Below are 8,930 nucleotides of genomic sequence, written 5' to 3' on the forward strand. Positions count from 1 at the left end.
GACCTCAAAGAGAGATCTCGAGAAGGAGACTTGCTGAAGCAAAGCCACAGGGGTTTCTGAGGTTTCCCTGGCCCTGCGCCCCTGTCCTGCCTGGCTGATGTCAGCATCTCTCTGTGAGGTCACCACCTCCCCTGCACCTTTGGCCAATAGTCTGAGGTCCTGCAAAAGGCCTTTGTGATATCACTGCCACACCCACCCTTCCCCTGCAGTGCTAATGTCCTACCACAGGGCAGACCCTTTGGAGGTTTGAGCAACTCCCTGTGGATCACCCCGCTCAATGAGTGTTCATTCTAGGAAGCAAGCCGGCTAGACAGTAAAACAGCAGAGGCTGCTCCCAATGCTACACTCGGTTTCTCAGAAATGAGTAGACTTTATGGCTAGAAGAGACAGTTAGAGCATCTAATCTGACCCCCTGCATATCACAGGCCTCCTGTCTACCACAATAGCTACTTTTGGGGCAAACACATTCCGGAAAGGCATCTAGTCTTTATTAATGACATCAAGAGATGGAGAATCCACCACTTTCCTTGGTAGCTTCTTCCTGGGTTCAATCATCCTCGCTGTTGAATATTTGTGCCTTATTTGTCATAGGAATTTGTCTTTTTTCACCTTCCAGCCATTGGGTCTTGTTCTGCCTTTCTCTGCTCAATTAAAGAGCCCTTTAATACCCAGTATTTTCTCTCCATTAAGGCACTTCAACACTTCAGTGAAGTCCCCTTCAATCTTCTTTTGATAAGCTAAACAGGTTGAGCTCTTTCAATAGCTCACTAGAAGGCATTTTTCTCCAGCCCTCAGAACATTTGGTGGCTCTTTGCTGCCCAGCTCCAATTTCTAGGACCATCTTTTTCAAAGGAGGACACCAACACTGGAGGCACTATTCCAATAGCAGTCTCACTGCTGCTGTGTCACCTCCCTATCCTACTCACGGCTCTGCTCCTTCGTCTAATGATGGCTTTAGCCCTGTTCACCACAGCATCGCACTGGGAGCTCATGTTGAGTGGCTTCTCCACTCTGGCCCTAAATCCTTTTCAGAGTCACTGCTTTCCTGGATACACGTCCCCATTCTGGAGGTGTGGCCGGCGTGCCTTGTTGCCACGTATAGCACCTTGCATTGGGCTCTGCTCAAATTTGTTTTCTTTGAATGGGTCCAGCTGGCCGAATGAGCCAGATCGCTCTGTATCACTGCCCTCTCCCCATCAGGAATTACCACTCTGCCTGTATTTTGTCACCCCCCAATCTTATTCGCAGTGATTGTATGTTTTCTCTTAATTCATTGATAACAATTATTTTAAAAAAATTAGTCCTTGAGAGCTTCTTCAGACCCTTAGTACCCAGGACCTGCTCCCCACATCACAGTGAGAAATGCTGTCCAGCCCTGCTGGTACATAGGGGATAAGCACAGAACAAACGTACCTTTAGGAGCGGGGTTGTCCATAGGCTCTGTGGGGGTCAGCAGATTACAAACGCACGACAGACCTGTAGTGTAGACAGGTCCCAAGTGTGTCTCGGTTTCCCACCCTGTAAAATGGGGAGAACAAACAAAACCTTGATTAGCTCCATTTGATAGCTGGGGAAACCGAGGCACCCAGCGGTGCAGAGACTCGCTCATGGTCCCAAAGCCAGGAATAGAAAACAGCAGATCTGATAGCCAGGCCTGGGACCTAACCCTGGTTTTCCTGGCCTTGCTGCTCTCAGTTTAGTCACAGCCTCCATGTCTTTTCCCCCGTGTCCCTTAACCCCACGTCACTGCAGAAGAGAGATTTTCTGGTAGCCAGCTGGCTCTCCTGCATGTGGATGTCGTTCCAAAAGACGTGCTCTGGCTCAGTCCCATGCTATGGTTGGCTGAAGGAACCACTTGGTGACATTCTAGGCCCTGAGTTATACAGGAGGGGCGACTAGATGCACATAATGGTCCTTTCTGACCTGAACCTCTATCAATCGCTACATTTTCTGCTGCTAGGAAGAGAACTCTGGACCTATTTTCTCTCATTCCCTTTCAGTCGGAATAATTTCAATCCAGGCCAAAGGATTTCCTCTTCCATTGTGTCTTCAGCACCTTTGCAAGCAACCAGTTACTGTTACCACAGGTTACCAGTTTCAACCTGTCCCAGGGTGAGATGGCCAGGAAAGGGGTTGGAGCTCAACTGCACCTGGCCCAGGTGATGCAGCTCCCTAGGGTGAAGGGAATAAGTGTGGGGGTCACGTGACAAGACGCAGCCTGTGACTAGAACCCAGGCCTGCTGAGAGATAGAAGGGCAGGCTGTGCTCAGCCAGGAGAGAGACCCCAAGGGAAGCAGGCATGGGAGGGGCTTGGAGAGTCCTTCAAAGGTCAGGGACAAGCTGGGAAGGGGCCAGGCTGAGCACTAAGGACAAGGCCCTAGGAGGGAAAGACAGGGCAGTTTAGGAGATGGGGCAGATAGTCCAGTTGGTTTCGGCTCCCAGGACCAGACACCCAGAGGTGAAGGTGATTGTCGGGGCTTCTGTCCTTCTTCCCCAGTGTAGATTTGATAGTGGAGAAGACTGATGCCGTAAGGGGGAAGTGAGTTACCCCAAGGTCACCCAGTGAGTTTATATCACGAATGCATACTCGGAAGGATCCAATAGAAACATGGATTTTCCAGTCTCTTCTTTCTAGGAGTCCCCAGGGCTAAGGTCAAACCCCTGCGGCCCCTCCCCATTCTGCTCACCTCCAGGATGTGCTGGAGTTTGTCTGTGCTGGGGGGTGCTGTCAGCAGGATCGAGAGCTCGTCATCCATGTTCTCTGGGCAGGCCTTGCTCAGAGCCTGCCAGCGGAGGGAGACCAGGGGTCAGGAGCCTGCCTTAGCGCCGGTGTGCCATTGACCAGGAGCTGGCTGAGGTAAGCGCCGCCTGGCCGGAGCTCGCACCCAGAAACCCTGCCCCAGGTCGAAACCCCCTCCTACACCCAAATTCCCTCCCAGACCTCACACCCGGCACCCCAACCCCCTGCCCCAGGTCAGAACCCCCTCCTGTACCCTAATCCCTCCCAGACCCCACACCCCCACTCGCACCCCAATCCCCTACCCCAGCCCTGAGCCCCCTCCCGCACCCAAACTCCCTCCCAGAGTCCGCACCTCAACCCTCTGCCCCAGCCCGGATCCGCCTCTGGTACCCCAAACCCCTAATCTCCAGCCCAATCCCAGAGCCTGCATCCCCACCGGAGCCCTCAACCCTCCCTGCACTCCAACCCCCAGCTCCAGCCCAGTGAAAGTGAGTGAGGGTGTGAGAGCGAACGACTGAGAGAGGTGGGCTGGGCTGGAGTGAGTGGGGGTAGGGCCTTGGGGAAGGGCATGAAAGGGGTTGGGTCAAGGGCGTTTGGTTTTGTGCAAGGAGAAAGTTAACAACCCTATTTAAGGACCTTTGAAAAGCAGCCTCCTTAGCACCGCTCCTGATACCAGGGGCCAAGGCGCCCCCGGACATGAGAACCACAATAGGCCAGAGCAAAACGCTGCGTTAGAAATCGGAGCTCAGGCTGCCAAGCGTACGATAGCTGATAGGAGATGCGGGAATTAAGGTTGTGCCTTCAGCCAGCAACTGGTGTTCATCCGTTTGCACCACACACACACCTGTAGGCAGGGCCACTATTTCCTTGTCTGTCTGCCTGTTTAGCGTCTCTCGGTCCTTACTGTGCCCATCACCGTGGTGTCTGAGTGGCAAACCAAGGGTTTGACGTGTGCATATGAAACTGCCTGACTGGAAGGACGTGGTTTGGTGTGGATCAGTGACTGCTGGGGCGATTGGTGGCAGAAGGCTCTGAGGGCCTGGCTCATTCCAACCTGGCTCATTCCAATGGCTTCTACAGCTGAGAGCAGCCCAGTCTCCTGCCTGGGTCCGACGCAAACCAGGAAGTACAGGACCACGGTTAATAAGAGCAGCTCAAAAGATCATTTTTGCTGAGCCCAGCCCTGCACAGATTTCCAGCTTAGGTTTGCATTTTCAGCAAAAGTTCTTCTTGATTATTTTCTCCCAACCCCTTTGTGCCTCCATAATAGCCAGCCACCCCGTCAGTCGCATCCTGGGGCGCTCCAGGGACAGCGTGTGTGCGTGTGTGTGTACGTCTGTATATATGTGTATGTGAACATGTGTGTATGTATATGTGTACGTGTATGTGCACATGAGTGTGTGCGCGTGAGTGTGCGTGTGTATGTGTGTACATGTACCCCAGTCAGATGTATACATCTGGATTTCCTTTGAAAGAATTTTCAAATTGAGCTGATCAAGTGCAATGGCAAAGCACCCAATTCCTCTGCCCCCCAACTGCCTTCGCTGCTTTAACGTACAACCTGCTCCGCTGACACCTCTGACTCCTGAAAGCCCTAACGCTCCAGCGGAGCAGGCCGTGCCCTGTCCTGCCCTGGCTGCCCTGGGTGTTACCTCGGAGGGAATCGTTCCAGATTCCAATGGGTGGCAGGTCCAGGGAAGAGCCTTATCTGGGGGAGGCTGTACCTAGGGTTACCATATTTCCACAATCAAAAAAGAGGACGGGGGGAGCCCTGCTCTAGCCCTGCCCCCGCCCTGCCCCGCCCCAATCCACGCCCTCCCACTTCCCACTCCCTGACTGCCCCGCTCAGAACGCCCAACCCCACCACTCCTTGTCCTCTGACTGTGCCATCCTGGGACCCCTGCCACTAACTGCCCCCTAGGATCCCACCGCCATCTAGCCTCCCTGCTTCTTTTCCCCCGACTGTCCCCTCCTGAGAACCCCCCACCCTAACTGCCCCCCTAGGACCGTACCTGTCCACTGACTGCCCTGACCCTTATCCACACCCCCACCCCATATTCACATCCCTACCCCCAGATAGACCCCCGGGACTCCCATGCCCTATCCAACTGCTCCTTGCTCCCTGACAGGACCCCCAGAACTCCTGACCCATCCAACCCCCTCTGCTCCCTGCCTCCTTGACCCCTCTCCACCCCCCTGCCCCCCTGACAGCTCCCCCAGAACCCCCGACCCATCTAACCACCCCGCTCCCTCTCCCTGCCTGCCTCGACCCCTCTCCACACCCCTGCTTATACAGGGTAAACTCAGAAATTGTTTGCCCTCTATAACACTGATAGAGAGATATGCACAGCTGTTTCCCGCCCCTCCCCAGGTATCAATACATACTCTGGGTTAATTAATAAGGAAAAAGTGATTTTATTAAATACAGAAAGTAGGATTTAAGTGGTTCCAAGTAGTAACAGACAGAACAGAGTGAATTACCAAGTAAAATAAAATAAAACACGCATGTCTGAGTCTAATACAGTAATACAACTGAGTACAGATAAAAACCTCACCAGTTCCAGAATGCTCCTTTTTACAGACTAGTCTCCTTCTAGTCTGGGTCCAGCAATCACTCACACTCCCTATAGTTACTGTCCTTTGTTCCAGTCTCTTTCAGGTATTCTTGGGGGTGGAGAGGCTATCCCTTTAGCCAGCTGAAGACAAAATGGAGGGGTCTCCCAGGGGGTTAAATAGACTTTCTCTTGCGGGTGGAGACCCCCTCCTCTCTCCTATGCAAAGTCCAGCTCCAAGATGGAGTTCTGGAGTCACATGGGCAAGTCACATGTCCATGCATGAGTCAATTTTTACCAGCCAAGCCACAATCCTGGGAAGGCTCTGATGTGGATTGGCATCTTCAAGTGCATTGTTGGCTGAAGTGGTTTTTGATTGGGCACCTAATTTGCACTTTTCTCAGGAAGCTGACCTAATGCTCTACTAGGCTAGTTAAAATCAAGCAAGTATACAGCCAATATTCCTAACTTCAAGTACAAAAATGATACATTCACACCAAGAGGATTAATAGATTCAGTAGATCATAACCTTTACAGAGATATGTTACATGGCATATGTAGCATAAAACATATTCTAGTTATGTCATATATACATTCATAAGCACATTCCATAAAGCATTGGGTGTGGGGGCACCATCACACAAGGAAATTGCTCCAGCTGGGCAAAACTTTTTCCATCAGAAATGTGGTTTCGGGGAAAGCAAAATTTTCTGTGGGAAAAAGTCAACTTTGTTGCAATGGCAAATACGGCAGGAGAGGGGGCAGCATGAGAGCTGAACAGGCCGTTTGCTCATGTACACACAGCACAAGTGTGACAATGCGGTTCTGGCGGAACCCAACTGAGAGTGCCAACTCAGGACAAATTGCTCAAATAGGGCAGTTACAGCCCAAGGCTGGGGTTTTTTCCACCTCTAAGGCAAACCAAACCAGCCAGACTAAGAGGACTTCAGTCTCACCCCACTGGCTAACTGCAAGTCTCACAAGCAATCTCCTTAGATACTCCAGTTTCCCAGTATTACCACCAGTACCACTCGTTATGGGGACAAATGGTTATGAAAACCAATACCCCAGTAAAAGAAAAAGGTTCTCCTGATCCCAAAGGACCAAGCCCCAGACCCAGGTCAATATACAAATCAGATCTTACCCACAAATCACGCTGTTGCCAATCCTTTAGAATCTAAAATCTAAAGGTTTATTCATAAAAGGAAAAAGATAGAGATGAGAGTTAGAATTGGTTAAATGGAATCAATTACATACAGTAATGGCAAAGTTCTTGGTTCAGGCTTGCAGCAGCGATGGAATAAACTGCAGGTTCAAATCAAGTCTCTGGAATACATCCCCCGCTTGGATGGGTCCTCAGTCCTTTGTTCAAAGCTTCAGCTTGTAGCAAAGTTCCTCCAGAGGTAAGAAGCAGGATTGAAGACAAGATGGAGATGAGGCATCAGCCTTATATAGTCTTTTCCAGGTGTAAGAACACCTCTTTGTTCTTACTGTGGAAAATTACAGCAACATGGAGTCTGGAGTCACATGGGCCAGTCCCTGCATACTTTGCTGAGTTACAAGGCGTATCTGCCTTCTCTCAATGGGTCCATTGTATAGCTGATGGTCCTTAATGGGCCATCAAGCAGGCTAGGCAGAGCTAACACCAGTTTGTCTGGGATGTCACCCAGCAGCATAGCATAAGTTTGAAATACAGACAGTATAGAGCCAATATTCATAACTTCAACTACAAAAGTGATACACACATATAGACAGCATAATCATAACCAGTAAACCATAACCTTGTCTTAGACACCCCATTTGACCCCCTTTATACAAGATTTGCGTGCCACTACAGGACCTTGGTTGCAACAATGATCTATATGGTCCCTGTGGAAGCAAAGAAAAGAACTGACAGAAGGGAACTGTAATGCATGACGTTTGTTAGCAAAAGTCAGGCTAACTGTAACCCTGTTAACGCGAGATTTGTAGAAGCGAGGATTGTGTGAGGCGGGTAAGAAAGAACTGTGTAAGAAGTTATGATGACCTCAGCATAGATAAAGTGTAGAAGACCTTGAGTAGATAAAGTATAAAAAATAATTGTATGTTGGCAAGAGTCAAAACAATTGAGGAAATGAGATATTAAGATGGCCTATGTATAAACAAAAATGCTGCTGTTTCTTTGGTAAGAGTTCCTGAACAAAAGCAGCCCTTACGGCTTCTCTGGCATTTTCAGCTGGCTGAGCAATTCCCGAATGCTGTTCAAAAACTTTAGTCAGCCTATCTAGATAATCAGCAGCGGACTCTCCTTTATTCTGTTTACAATAAGTAATCTTTGTCCAATCTGTCTTCTTAGGGCAGACTTTCGTGACAGAATTTACGAGACGGTCTCTAGCCTCTCTCAAATTATGATCAATTCCAGGGTCGGCAGCTGGCCAGGCTGCCTGCCTGGTAAGCCGTTGTCGGACTTCGGCTGGCATAATCATTCGCAAGAGTTGATTAATGTCTGCCCAAGATGGATTATAACACTGAACCACCGTCCGGAGTTCGTCTCTAAACTTTTTTGGTTCCTCCCTGATGTTAGGAAATTCTTTCACCAAGTTTCTCAAATCTCTTGGTGACCACGGGGCATGCACTGTAACCAACTGTCCTGCATTCCCAGGCAGGTCTCTTAACGGAACCTGGAGTGCATGTGCCACACTTCTAGTAAAATAACGGGTGCTTTCTTCAGAAGGATTAGAATCAGGGGAGCTACTGGGAGGCTCAGAATCATCTCTTTGTGATGAAGAGGAGGTTTCTCTCCCAGGGGAAGAGAGAACAATGTGTGCAGTTGATACATGCAGTGGTGAAACTGGCACTGCCGGGTGAGATTCGTTAGCAGACCCAGACTGTGCAGGGGGAGGAGGCAGCTCGGGCTGCTGCTGCTGCTGAATGTTACTGAAGAAATCTAAAATATCCTCAGCAGTTTCCTCCTCACTGTCAGATCTAACTAATTGGGGATAAAGGGGAGCAGAAGGAATTGCTTGAACGGGATTAGGATACACAGGAGCAGAAGGAATCACCCTAGGGGGTAGGCAGCTGGATGCCTTGTATTTAAGCTGTAAATGTTGCACTTGAGCCTTTAACTTTTTCTGGGAGTCCTTTAGACTCCGCACTCGAGACTCATGGAGTCTCTTTGTTGCTTCCTCCCACCAACAGACAAATTGCTCCCACTGTGCATCAGAGGCTTTTGGTGAAGCCAGAGTTTCTTTAAGGTATTTAAGTTTATTTAAATCAAAGGTACCTTCTAGTGGACATTGTTTAGATGGATTTGCACGCGTGTAAAGATTCCAACTATCTAAATACCTGCAGGTTTTCGGGCCATAATGTACGTACATGAAATAAGCTGGGGTACCCTTAGGGGGTGAGAGGGAAGACTTAGACTGTCCCCCACCCATTTTCCAATCACACACTCAAAGGGGAAGGATGCCCTGTCCGCGCTAGCGGTTCATAAACTAAGGACTCTCCCTACAGGGTATTCACACAGGAGTGACTAACGAGGATAGCCATGACCCCCTACACCTCCCTTCAGCAAAGAGCGTCGGCTAATCTCAGAGAGAAAGCGCCGCTTACTCTGTTGCATCCAGTGAGATGGTCAGACTGTCAGTGGCTCACACGGA

The sequence above is a fragment of the Chrysemys picta genome, chromosome 12, assembly GCF_011386835.1.
Source record: "Chrysemys picta bellii isolate R12L10 chromosome 12, ASM1138683v2, whole genome shotgun sequence".
NCBI lineage: Eukaryota > Metazoa > Chordata > Testudines > Emydidae > Chrysemys > Chrysemys picta.